Source organism: Silene latifolia, chromosome Y (genome assembly GCF_048544455.1).
Source record: "Silene latifolia isolate original U9 population chromosome Y, ASM4854445v1, whole genome shotgun sequence".
Taxonomy (NCBI): domain Eukaryota; kingdom Viridiplantae; phylum Streptophyta; class Magnoliopsida; order Caryophyllales; family Caryophyllaceae; genus Silene; species Silene latifolia.
In genome coordinates this window covers 464,140,213-464,153,793 of record NC_133538.1, presented here as the reverse complement: position 1 = coordinate 464,153,793, position 13,581 = coordinate 464,140,213, and positions in this window count along the sequence as shown.

Sequence of the window (13,581 nt, the reverse complement as noted above, 5' to 3'; positions counted from 1 at the left end):
TAAAGATATCCGAGCCGTCGGGCAGCCCCTTGTACCAACTCGAGCCATCCCATGCAAGGTTGTTGGGAAGACTCGGCACGGACTTCGTCGGGTTGCTCCCACACCGACATGTACGACTCAAAGGCCTCGGCATGGTCGGTGGGGTCGCTATCCCCTTTGTATGTGAACGCCGGCAACTTTAGCTTGGTTGGCACGGCGGTTTCAAGGACGTAGGCATTGAGGGGCTGTCTGACCACGTGTCGAACGACGCGCGGCGATCGGCTCCTCGCATTCCTAGTCCGACTCCTCTCCCCGTGGCGGGAAGGGCTTCTTCTCCGACTCTGGTGAATCGGGCTTCTTCTTCGACTCTGGTGAGTCGGGCTTCTTCTTCGACTCTGACGAGTCGGACTTCTCTCACTCCTCTGAGGCAGGCCTCGTCGGTGTTGCGGCGACGCCGTCCTCCCGCGGGTCCGGGAAGGACTTGGGTCTACCACTAGCACTTTGGGCTCCTCCGGCGTCTTGACGGGGCCAGCTTCTTCCAGTGCTCCATTCAAGTCTCTTGGAGTCACATTCTGGGCCCTGGTCTCCTGGACGGGTTCCGCCGCTCTTGTCGGTGTGACAGTGTGAGCCGACGTACTACCAATTAGGTCAGGAGTAGCCGGTTTCTTTGCATCAACCACATGTCCCATGATGGTGACCTGGTTGCGGCGTGGCGGCGTATCGGTATTATTGGCATCCCGTACTCCGGTTGAATTACCCGGCCGGTGGAGGGCTGCGCAACCTCAGTGTGGACGGTATCATCTTGGTAGAATTCGGTTTCGTCAGCCACGAATACCTCTTGTTGTTTCGACATCTTCTTAGCTTTTTGGGTGGGTTTTTGTTTTTGTTTTTTTTTTTTGTTTGGGAATGAATGTGACTAGCTTCTAGTATCTCTTCCCATAGACGGCGCCAATTGTTCCGGGTGTAATTCCAGAGCAGTTATTTGTTACCACCCGTGCTTGTAGAATGACGTCTTTGGTTGAATCCTCCTCGCGGTCTCCTGAAACAATGAACAAACTGAGGGCTCGGCTTTGGACCGAGCGAACTCACTCCGACGCTCAAGTCAGTAAACTTAATGGGATAAGTTGTGGTTACTTGGCGAAGTACGTGTTGTAGAGAGATAGAGGAGATATTACCAGATGAATAGTGTATTTTAGGTTAAATTGTGGATCTCCTCCTCAATGAGAGTTGAGGAGTATTTATAGACTTTCACCTTTTGTCACGTAGTGGCCAAGTGGCCAAGTGACTAGCGGGTGGAAAGACTGATCTACCCCTCGGCCGAGGGACCCATGGCAGGCCGGCGGGCCCTGTTGACTCACCGCCGAGGGGTCTTGGATATGAGTTCGCGGATGTGTGCCTCGGCTGGCTTGTTGCCCCAGCAGGGACCCAAGAGACAGGCCGACAGGCTGCGTCGGTTAGGCTGTCTAAGCCGTTGACTTGCTGTGGATATCTTTGACCTTGCTCAATATGTTGACTGGTCAGCGGGTGCAGAATATGCCCCATCAACTACCAATTCTTCATATGATAATTTTAACTGATTATAAACTATAATATGAAAAATAAAATGGAAAAACTATCATCAAACAGAAAAGAAACGGCACAACCAAAACGGCATAAAAAAATTTCGATCCAAAAAAATCGAAACCCTAATTTTTCTTCTCGAAAATCTTATCGTTTACATACAAATTTTATGAAAATCATCAAAATTAAAATCATAGCCTTAGGCTCTGATACCACTTGTGGGAAATAATCTGTATACTTCCCTTTAACATGAAGGATTATAACGATATAATAAAGATGATCTATGGTCATAAAATAAAATACATAAGCATAAGTAAAAAGATTTAGAATTAACCTCGGGTCCTTGTAAAATTGACCTAAGAACAATATCAAAATTGATATTCGCCTATTAGTTGCACCCAAGACGATCTAAGATATACCCTTTGATTATCTTTGAAATCAATCTAAAATTTTTCGTAAAATTTTATTGTCTTTGTGTTTTTGTGATGAGAAAGAGGAGGAGGTCGAGGAAAAATAATTAGGTTAGAAATAATTCTCCACCTTTCTTTTTATATAGACCGAAATCCGAAATCAATTAGGAAAAGGGAAACCTCCCTAATTTCGGCCAACTGAACCGAAAATAAGGAATTAAATTTCCTTATTTTTGGTCTTTCCAAAAATATATAAAGTGTGTTAAATTGTCATCTAGTGAGGATCGAACCCATGACCTCTTGGCTTGTGTACCCTCACTATTACCACTATGACACATTCAACTTGTTGATATTAAATACAATTGATTATATTTAATTACGAATTATGATTAATTCTTTCAAACTAACCTTATATATATTTAATTAAATATAACTTATTATATTTAATTTATGAATTGACAGTTAATTCGTCTCAACTTAATATTATTTAATTTTCATTAAATAATTATCTCATCAACACATTGACTAACTTTTTAGTCATTTTGGGCATCAATGTAATTATATTTCTATAACCACATTTCTCAAATACGTCCTATAGGTGTGACCTTTAGGGACTAGTTGATCACCGCCATCTGTATGATAATAACGTTAAACTTTCTAGCAAGCCAACCGTTATTAGGTAAACGTTAATCAACTGATTAAATATACGAAGTATACCCTTGTGAACCTGTAAGAGATTTACAAATGTTATCACACTAATTTGTGGAGGACACCAGCTCCAACACTTCACTCCACCTCACATGCCACAAGAACCACCACAACAACATCCCTTCATGGCACCACAATTCAACTACCCGTCTTTCCAAACATGGCAATCGGATATCACAAACCGTGTAACAAACCTTGAGTCCACTCTCTCTAAAATTCAACTCACGGAGAATGCCCGGTGGGGAATCACCGAGAACCGCTACCACCACTACCAAGAGGATATGGAAGAAGTGCGTTATGTCCAAAACGCAACTTTTAATATGGTGGCGGCCATGATTGCCCAACACATGCAACAATTCCCCACCCAATACCAAGGCTATGGTGAGACTCTAGTGGATGAAGAAAGAGCCGAAATGGCAAGATTTCGAAGAAGAAGGGAATCAAGAAGAAGGGGAGGACCTCCGGGAAGTGGAGATGTCACAAGCTCACACTCTTGAGCGGGTTTAGGGTGTTCACCTCACACTTTGGGGACAAAGTGAAGATTTAAGTGTGGGGTGGGAATGAGTTGGTAATATCATGTATATGTTGAAATATATTCATTTCATGCATCGTATTTCAAATCAAAAAAAAAATATGAAAAAAGAAAAAACCCCGGCTAGGATGAAAACCCGAAAGGGCATCCTAGGCAAAAGTGGGAAAGTGGCCGAGGCCGGAGTGAAAACCCGAAAGGGCACTCCGGGCAAAATGAAAAAAAGAGTGCGAGCCAGGAGAGTAGAGGTGAGGAAAAGAGCTAAACAGAAAACCCAAAAGGGCGGTTTAGGCAAAATGAGAGAATTAGGAAAAATTGAAAAATCTTGTCGACTCTTTGAAGCATTGAAATCATGTCACATACATGACTACTTCCATTTGATGGTGGTAACATAAGTGATGGAGCTCTAGAAGTCCGGAAGGGTAGGATAGAAGTGTATCAAGGCTAAGAGGTGGGGGTGGGGGGTGTTTGAGGCCGAATCTTTAATTAGCGCTTGATGCACTTAGTGAATGAAGATGTTGAGTTGTGTTGTTTTGAATGAATGAATTGAGAAGCATTTTGGAGGAATTTGAGGTTGCCTAATTAATGTGTTAGGAGTTGCTTTGATGAATATGGTGACCTTGTGTTGAACCAAGCGGAGTGATAAGGGGGAGGAATAAGGAGAGTTGTTGTTGTTGGTGAAGAGTTGGTGATGAAAAATCGGTGGACTAGGATCATTTTAGAATTAGGGATGGCATAAGGAGGGCGAGTGAGGGAAGAGAGGTAAGCTTTGGAGGATTTTGGGTCACTTACTCACTTGTTGGAGCTTTGAAGAAAAGTGGCCATGTGCTTTAGAAGAGGGATGATATAAGAAGGAAGTGTGAGAGAAGAGAGGCGAATTAGGAGTGCCCATGCGGTTTTCTTAGCCTAGCGGTGATTAGCTTTACTTTAGTTTGCTCGGGACGAGCAAAGGGATAAGTGTGGGGTGTTTGATGAGCTCCTATTTCTACACTTGTTTGGCATCATTTGGAGCTCATTTAGTAACGGTTTTTGACAATTTTAACGTCATTTGACCAATTCCAGAGTGCTTTATCATTTACCATGGATTTCTAATGAAGAATGAGGTGCCAAGAGACCAAGAGAAGCATCAAAATAAGGGTGAAGAACAAGCATCGAAGAAACATCATGAGAAAGCCTTCTAAGGATCAAGCAAGCAACGATTGAAAAACGCGTTCCAGGACCTTTCTCGCACGGTGCGAGTATCCAGACCCCAGAACTCGCACGGTGCGAGTTTTCTGGGTTTGTTCCGTTTTGTGTTACGGGCTTTTCCTATGTTAAGCCCATGATTATTAGGTTATGTTAGACTATATATAGGATGTTTTCTTCTAGGTTAAGACATCTTATGCTCATTTTAATTAATCAAGTTATAATTTTGGGAATTATTCATCTTTTTGATTGGGTTAGATCTACTATGGAGAACTAATCTCCTATTTTTAATCCGGCTCAAAGGTGTAATCTTTGGTTGTAAGACTACTTAATCTTTCCTTAATTTTCATTATCTTTGTTAATCCTTTGTGTTTATTGTTTGAATTTTGGAATCCTTGTTTATATTGAGTAATTAAGTGTGATTTCCTTGTTGCTTTATTAATCAAGTTCCTTAATTTATTGTTTTTGGGATTATTAAGTGTGATTTCCTTGTAATCTCATCTTTGCAACACCTTGTTATTATGCTAATGAATGTGATTTCTTCTTGGCTTAACTAGCAAGTAAAGAATTAACTTGTAATTAGGCATTAATCGTGATTTCATTGTGTCTAATTACCCCTATTGAATCTCTAGTGCTCATATCTTCTGGTTAATTTGACCAATGTATGTGATTTCTACTTGGTAGAATTGATAAGTTAGGTTATTTGATTAAGTGTGATTTCCTTGTCATTTGGCCATTATTAAGGAGATTTAGAAGATTTATCTTCACAATAGGGTGATAATATATAATTAAAGGATTGATTTTGTAGTTTTATTAACTAATGTGTCTCACTTTATTGAGTCGGATTAAGCCTCTCTCAAATTTGATAAATTTCCATCTCAAAAACTTGCTTGTTTAACTACTTGTTGCTTACTCTTGTTTGAATTTTGCCTTGTCTTTGTTACTTTTGAAAACCAAACCAAAACCCCCCCTTTTTACATACTTGTTTGTTGTTTAATTTGTCACAATTGTTTTACTTGCTCTATTGAATACACCATTGCAAACCCCCCTTCTCTTGGGTTCGATCCCATTGCTTACTACTTTACTAGTTTAGAATTAGTATTAATTAGTACGTATTGTGGTATATAAATTGTTAATTTGACCGTCTTAAATAAAGGCGTTTTAGGCGTGTCAGTAACGTTTATGAGGTCCTTTACTTAAATATTTTACTTTGAAAATTGTATTTGTTTTTGGGGTGACAAATATGGTTTACACCATTAGAGCAAAATACCATAAAATAAAACTATAGAAAGGAAAATAAGAGCTAAAAAGGAGCAAGGACAAAACGAGAAGTTGCCAAACCAACCACATCCTTGTGCTAGAAATAGTTGTGAAGTTGCCAAACCAACCACATTCCTTTATTAGCAAGCCAGTCCGCAGCGGAATTAGCCTCACCATAAACATGATTGATCTCAACAGTCCAATCCAAACAGTCCAACCTCCTTTTACAGTCAAGAATCAGGTGATGGTAATTGTGAAGCAGGCAGTAGGAGTGTGGCATAAGGCAACATGCCATATGGACATCAGCAGCAGTCAGGCACGAGCAGAAATATCAGCACACCATTGTATGACATCAATATGTAACCACCACTTCCACCTTAGATATTTTTGTAGAAGCTTCAAGAACCTTCCAGGTGTAACAAACTCGTCTAACAGCTGTAACAAACTCTGACCAGCTGTAACAAACTTTGACCAGCTAGCTAGGATCTAGGTAGCACCAAAACGGACACGAACACGGGACACGGACACGTGACACGACATCTCTTGAAATTTAGGACACGGGACACGTTATTTAAATTTAATAAAATATATATTTTTTATAATTATAAACGTTCGATTTTAATTTTATAAAATTATTTGATATTAAATTTAAATAAGTGTAAAGTTTTAAAAAATCGATTGATTATAACTCATTTTCATTTACCATCCAAACGAATCTTTTAATCAATCTCTTTCGACAGCTCGTTTCACGCTTAAAGAACATCATTTACCCCAAATGATGTCCAAATGTCATGGACACGCGTCGGACACGGCCGGAAATACCATGGACACGCGTCGGATACGTGCCCGAATAAATGTAGAAAGTTAGACACCGCTTTATAGGTGTCGGACACGTTTCGACGTGTGTCCGAGGAGTGTCGGTGTCGGACACGGGACAGCTGATTAGGAGAAGTGTCCGTGCTACCTAGGCTAGGATTAGTCAGTTTGTACATAAACTTGAACTTTTTGCTAAAATGGGGTTAAATCTTAAAGTAATTAACAAAATGAGATGGATTTGAAAGTATTTATCAAAAATGGGTCCATGTCATCATATGAGTAACATTTTGCCCTTCTTCCCCAAAATACCCTTATCCTCTCCACCCTCCATAGTTAGTATTCTCCTACTTTCATCCCTTACCCTCTTCTCCGTTAAAAAAATAGGATCCTCATTGATAACAATTATGTAATTACAGACCCAATCATATTTGACTTACTCCGTATTTCTATTGTGATAACAATTATGCAATTCGTAAGTCATCAAAGTCAAAATCATGATACCCAGTTTTAGCAACTGGAATTATTAATCAAAGACAATAGACTCCCTATTTCGTTTATTCACTGTTCAATTCGTTCCAACTGGAATTATTAATCAATCTCTATTTCACAATTCATTCATAACATCATCATACCCAGTTTTAGCTCCATTCTTTTACACCGAGTATTTTTATACCTCTCAAATTAATCTATTTTATAATAATTGGATTTGTAAAGGGTGGCTGTATGGCGAGGTGTGAGAGCAGCAGGGTGGTCGAGTTGGAGACGGGCTTGATACAAGGATGCTCGGATTTCAATCGACTGCCTTGGATTTTACAAAGGATAGTAACCGCCTCAAAGATTAGAACCAGATTAATTGAGTTTTAATTTTTTTAATGGGGTATAGAGGGTAGGTGTTGGGGATGGAGAAGGTCAATTGCCATGGATTTTTTTGAAGAGAAATGCTTGTGGATGAGTTGTTAGCAGATGAGGGTATTTTGGGGAAGAAAGGAAAAATGTTGGTCATGTGATGACAGGACCCATTTTTGATAAATATTTTCAAACCCACCCCATTTGTTAATTATTTTAAAATTAAGAGAAAATTGTTGATTACAGCCTTTTAAAAATCACTTTTTGAAAATTACAGCCTTATAAATTTTTTTTTGAAAATTACATCAAAAATATTACTTTTCTTCTAAAATTGCACCAATTTGAGGTTTTTGGTGAATTTTGATGATGTACCCTTTATTATTTGAGAGCATACTTACCCAGATTTCTTACCTCTCCTTAACACAAACCAATTAATCACCCCAAACATCATAAAAACATCATCAAAATTCACCGGAAACCTCAAGTTGGTGCAATTTTAGAAAAAAAATAATATTTTGGATGTAATTTTCAAAAAAAAATTTATAAGGCTGTAATTTTCAAAAAGTGATTTTTAAAGGCTGTAATCAACAATTTTCTCTAAAATTAAAGCCCATTTTAGTAAAAAGTTCCATAAACTGACCCTTGTACATAAACTTAATTCTAATACAATACAATTTTTTTTTTTTTGAAGGAAAGGTAGAAATCTTATTAAGTTAGAAGAGCAGCATCCGTTTCAACAAGAGGAACAATGTGCTCAGGAATCGCACCCACCCAAAACCGTGTCGAGTAGTCAATCGGCATTAGGTGAGCCATCCCATGAGCTACACAATTACCATCCCTACGAACAAAACTAAAGCGAATACAAGTAAAAGACCTAGCAATCTCAAGGATTTCAAAACCGACTCTTCCCAAGTAGTTGGCAGGGATGCTCTTCGATTTCAACATAGTGATCAAGGTTGAAGAATCCGATTCGAGCACTACATTATCCAAACCCATTTGCAGCGCTGTTCTCAAACCAAATTCCGCCGCTTTAGCTTCAGCGATATCCGGACACCATCGATCACGAACTTGTTGAACACCAACCCTTTCCACCCGCCCTGAATTATCCCTCACCACCAGACCAAGACCACACCCCATCTCACCTAAAATTCCTGCGTCAACATTAATCTTCCATTCTCCTATCCCCGGCGGAAACCACCTCGCCCTCACATCCCTAGCTCCTACCGTACGCACTCCACACTTCGGTTGAGCATCCACCCAAGCATTAAAAAAACTCAAAGCACGCTCAACAACACGTTGAGGCACCACCCTCACTTCTCCATAATACGCCTCTGTTGGGAAATGTGTCCTCAACAATAGTGCGATCACATGATTTAAATATCATTATTAAATCTCATTTTAAGAATACATGTGGGATGTAATATTTTACAGTCAACTGGTCCACACATATCGGTAATGATTGGCTGACTAGAGTTTGACATTACTGTCGTGCGACGGTGGTAATCAGTTGATCCCCTTAGGTCATACCTATAGGGAAATACTCTTAATTGATTATTTAATTAATCGTATACCGATACGAGTTAATTAAATTGCTTAAAATTGACGGATAATTTTGTGAGTATAATTTACGTATCTCATTGTAAATATGATTAAATGAGACACGGTCTAAGTAATCGAATTATTTTATTACTTAGATGAAATTGTTGTTTGCAGAAACAAATTGAAACGGAATGAATAAATTATTATAAATACAGAATGTTGTAGTTTATAATTTGGAAACATTTTTGGTACAAGTAATTACGAATTACTAGTCGATTTTGTAAATGACATATTTATGAGTATGTTGATTTTTAATATGTTAAAAATACATTACAAATTCACATGTCAAGTAACATGTCACATATGTCACACTTGACAAATGACAAAATAAAATGGACCTTCCATTTTATCTTGTATAAACCGAAAATTAGGAGTATTAGTGGAATAATTATGTTGATTATTTTAATAAGAGAAAACATAATTATTAAAGTCTAATCTCTAGCCATGCCCACCTATGCTTTTGAGAAGAGCAAAAACAAAAGTATTGGGCATCCTACCCAAGCCAATTTTTCGGCCAACCATACAAGAAAAGAAAAAGAGCTTTTTCTTTTCAAGTCATTCATTCATCATTTTTCTTATATAACATTTTCTAGTGTAAGAAAATGGAGAATCTCTACAATATATGAATTTTCTAGAGAAATAAAATCTCACATATACTCCCTCTTGACCGAGTGTTTCAAGAGCCAAAAATACAATTTATTTTGTATTAATTTTATAGCAAAAACTAATATTATTACTAGATCTAAATAATATTGGTTATTAAGATGTATTCCTTGGGTATATGCTTTTGGGAGGGATTCTACATTTGAATCCTTGTTCTTCCATAAGGAGAGCTCAAGAACAAGTGAGTAGGTGAACTCACTTGTGCCCATAAATCCGAAAACATCCAATGTAAGATGTTGATTTCTTCTCTATATTTTATATTGTTTGCATGCATAAAATCCATATTTAATTTTATGACAAATTAAATTAAATCACATATATGAATATGTATGTATATAGATCTACATTTCCTTCAATCGGTATCAAGAGCCACGGTTGTTTGCATGCAAATCGGTTAAAAGTTTTTCTGAGTTATAAGAATAACAAATAAAACTTGTAAAATTTGTGTTATTATGAGATATCACGAAATTAATCCATGCATGTTAATATTTCTGGTCCTAAAATGCTTTAGGATATTTTGGTTAATTTTTCGGATTTTTATTGTTCATAATTTACAATAATGGCATTTAAATGTGATTTTATGAGTAAAAATGTCATTTTTGGTGTAAAATTAGCTATACTTCGAATTTTCACTTGGTTTTTGGATATGTTGTCACATATATTATTTTGAGATAACCTGTAAAGTTTCATAATTTTTGGACTTGTTATGCTCGAAAAATGAATTTTTCATTATTAAATTCGGATTTAAGTGAAAAATAGGTTAATATGAGTTAAATTTCGAATCTGGTCATAGAAAATTAATATGTTGTCACATGCAATTTTACAAGATGTGTGTAAAATAATTGGCTATAAAGAAGTCTTTTTGCATGATTTATGAATTTTTGAAGAAAAATAGCATAAATAGTGACATTATTAGTGGAAAATTAATAAAACATAATCTATGACTTAGGAAAAACGTTTAATGTTGCATTTTATTATCTTTTTCAGATCTAAAATTGAAAAGTTAGTGAAAATAATTTTTCCATGTTTTTATGATTATTTTATTAAAAATCGATAAACCGCAACATTGTTTTTCCGGAAAAATTTTGAAATTTTTAACCTAAGTTTTTGAACATTATGAGTGTCATGGTATTTTTCCCAGAATGTTCATGAGTTTAAATTTCAAATTTTGAATTTATTTGAAATTTTGTGATTTATTTGAAGTTTAATAGCTTATTTTTGTAATTTTGGACCATTTATGAACAATTTTATAAAATATGGATTAACTATGGTCAAATAATTAGTGAAGACTAAATTTTGAGTCCTAAGAGGTTAGGGTAATTAACTTATGCATAAATATGAGTTTATGTATTTTAGTGATTATAAAATGTTGAAATCACGCAAATCCGTAAAAACCGAGTAATATACGATATTGGCTAATTAAAGGCGATTTAGCATAAAATTGAGCATGTTCATACATATTATAATGCTGCATTTTTCCTTTATGATTGTCATGATTTTAATTTATGTAATTTTGAATTATGTAATTTTACTTAGTATGGCCTTAGATTTTAATTGGTATTTCCCGAAATGTATGGGAATATCGATTCGGTTGTAATTTTTATTGTATCTCGTATCACCGTTTTGTAATTTAATAGATTTATTTTATTTTAGTTACAAATGTATAATAGGAAATTATGTAATTTATTATGCAATTTTATTCATTCCGGAGTTCCCAAAGACGGATTTCTTCAAGATGGCGATACATAAAGACGGTGTTACCTCGAGATGCGTGCCACAACCGAAGTTCAAGGGACCAATGGAGTTGGTTTCCGAATTTGTAATAGTTAAATAGTTTTTCTATTCTAGGAAAGGCCATACTAGGATTTATTTATCTTTATGCTTGCATTTTATTTTATGTCACATGCATCGCTAAATCGCCATAACTAAAACATGCATCCTTTTTTTTTATCGAGTTTTTCGACCGTGTCAATTAAAATTATCGTAGTTCACCGCTTTAGTTCACTTAAAACGTGATAGATAATAAATTGACATGATCTCTCGCTAAAACAATTAATTGAGACATAGCCTTACCAAATAGTAGAAACCATGAAAACCTATTTCGTGAGGGAGTGCGCTCGGCCCCACCGGGGTACAAACCTTGTTACGTAGGGGAAGTGGGTGATGAATGTTAATCCACCGAATTCATGTTGATAAGGGATGTATCGGCCACACCGTGCCCAAGTTAATGTGGGTTTGGATCATGGACACATTTATTCGAAATTTGGATTGAACTCAACAAAAGTATTTGATAAGGGATGTATCGGCCCCACCGTGCCCTTGTCGATGTGTTTTGGGCTATAGATAATTGTTAATGTAATATTGTCGACCAAGAGTTCTAAAAGTAGAATCGATTAAACGTTAATCCACCGAGTTATATTGATAAAGGATGTATCGGCCCCACCGTGCCTAAGTCAATATGAATTTGGGTCTTGGAATCATTTATCATAGTTGGGTAGAGGTCACTATGTAAATGCTTTACTTGTTGTTTACAAGTATTAATAAAACGATAAATGTCAAGTTTTCCACTATTCCGTTGTTATATTGTTCTATTTCTTTACCACAATTCATATACGATATCATTTTGTTTTTGATACAAATCTCCATTAAAACATCGTAACTAAAGACAAAATTTGAATTTGCTTCTAAAACCTCAAACGAACCATTGCTAAGGATCTCTTGTAAAGAGTATAGATTAAAGTTATTCATTATCAAACAGGTTTTTGATTCTTGACTAACACTTCTACTTACAATGGACTATGTTTCATATGCTTAATTGAATTAAGTACCTTGAAGCGATAAATTGTTTTGGTGATTAGATTTTCAGAATTCGTAATTGACCAAAATAACGCAACCACTTCAATGAAAGTTTTAAGACTAAAACGAACAAATGAAGAGTAATCTTCATGAATTCAATTTTGCTTCTCAAAGCAAAGACTCATTAAAATGAGTGGGAGCATTATCTTAAACCGTTAAGATGAGGACGAGGTTCAAGAAGTAAAGGTAACAATGGAATTGATACAAGGTAATGTTAAAAGTAAAGTCATTAAGAAATGACGATACTAAGCCTATCAATCCCGACCAATAAAGTTTCCATTGTCTTAAATGTTAGACACGAGAAAGGAAACTACCCCAAATTATTGAAGAATCAACAAGTTAGTTGTGGGACATCTAATGGGACCTTCTTCGTTAAATGTTTATTCGATTAAACATAAATTTTGCTAGTATTACTTAAATCAATATTAGAAACGGTGGAGGTTTTCATCATTGTACTTGATACATAGGATGATTAGAATATGACGACTAGCAACAATAATGTCGAGAGATAGAGTAATTGTGTACTCAATCTAGTTTTTGGATTTAAAGTTGTACTTAATTATGACTATTAAGTGCATAAACTCTAAATAAGAATATAAACTTGTTAAGATACAAAAGAGGTTTTCACTTTTGTGACCCTATACACCACGATTTGATGTATGGCTAGCCCATTATCAAGGTGATTATATTCTAAACCAAACTAGAATAATATATCATGAAGATGATGCAAAACTCAAAATTGGTAACCCAAGATTAAACCTTAAAATTTTAGAATGATGAACGCAAAGAGTTATCGAGTACTCTTGAAACCACTAGATTGTTAATGGTATATGCGTATCTTGTATTCAAAGCAAGATGTCTCGTGCCTTTTGGGTGAAAAGGAGATCGAGATTGTAAATCATTGATCCAAAATAGGTTGATCATTTTCTTTTACCAACGATTTAAGTTGACACTATTATGTTCACTTAATAAGGTAAATAGAGAAATCTTTGAAGAAGTTCAAAGTATTCAAAGAATCACGATTTAGTCGTGATGGGATTATCAAAGTGAAGACTTTGATATAAGCCAAAGGGTCGGTGATTTAATATCACAAGTTAATCTCTCTTAACACACATTATGAGACAATGTGTGGTTGGATAAGAAATCAAACGCTATTCGATATGGTTTGGA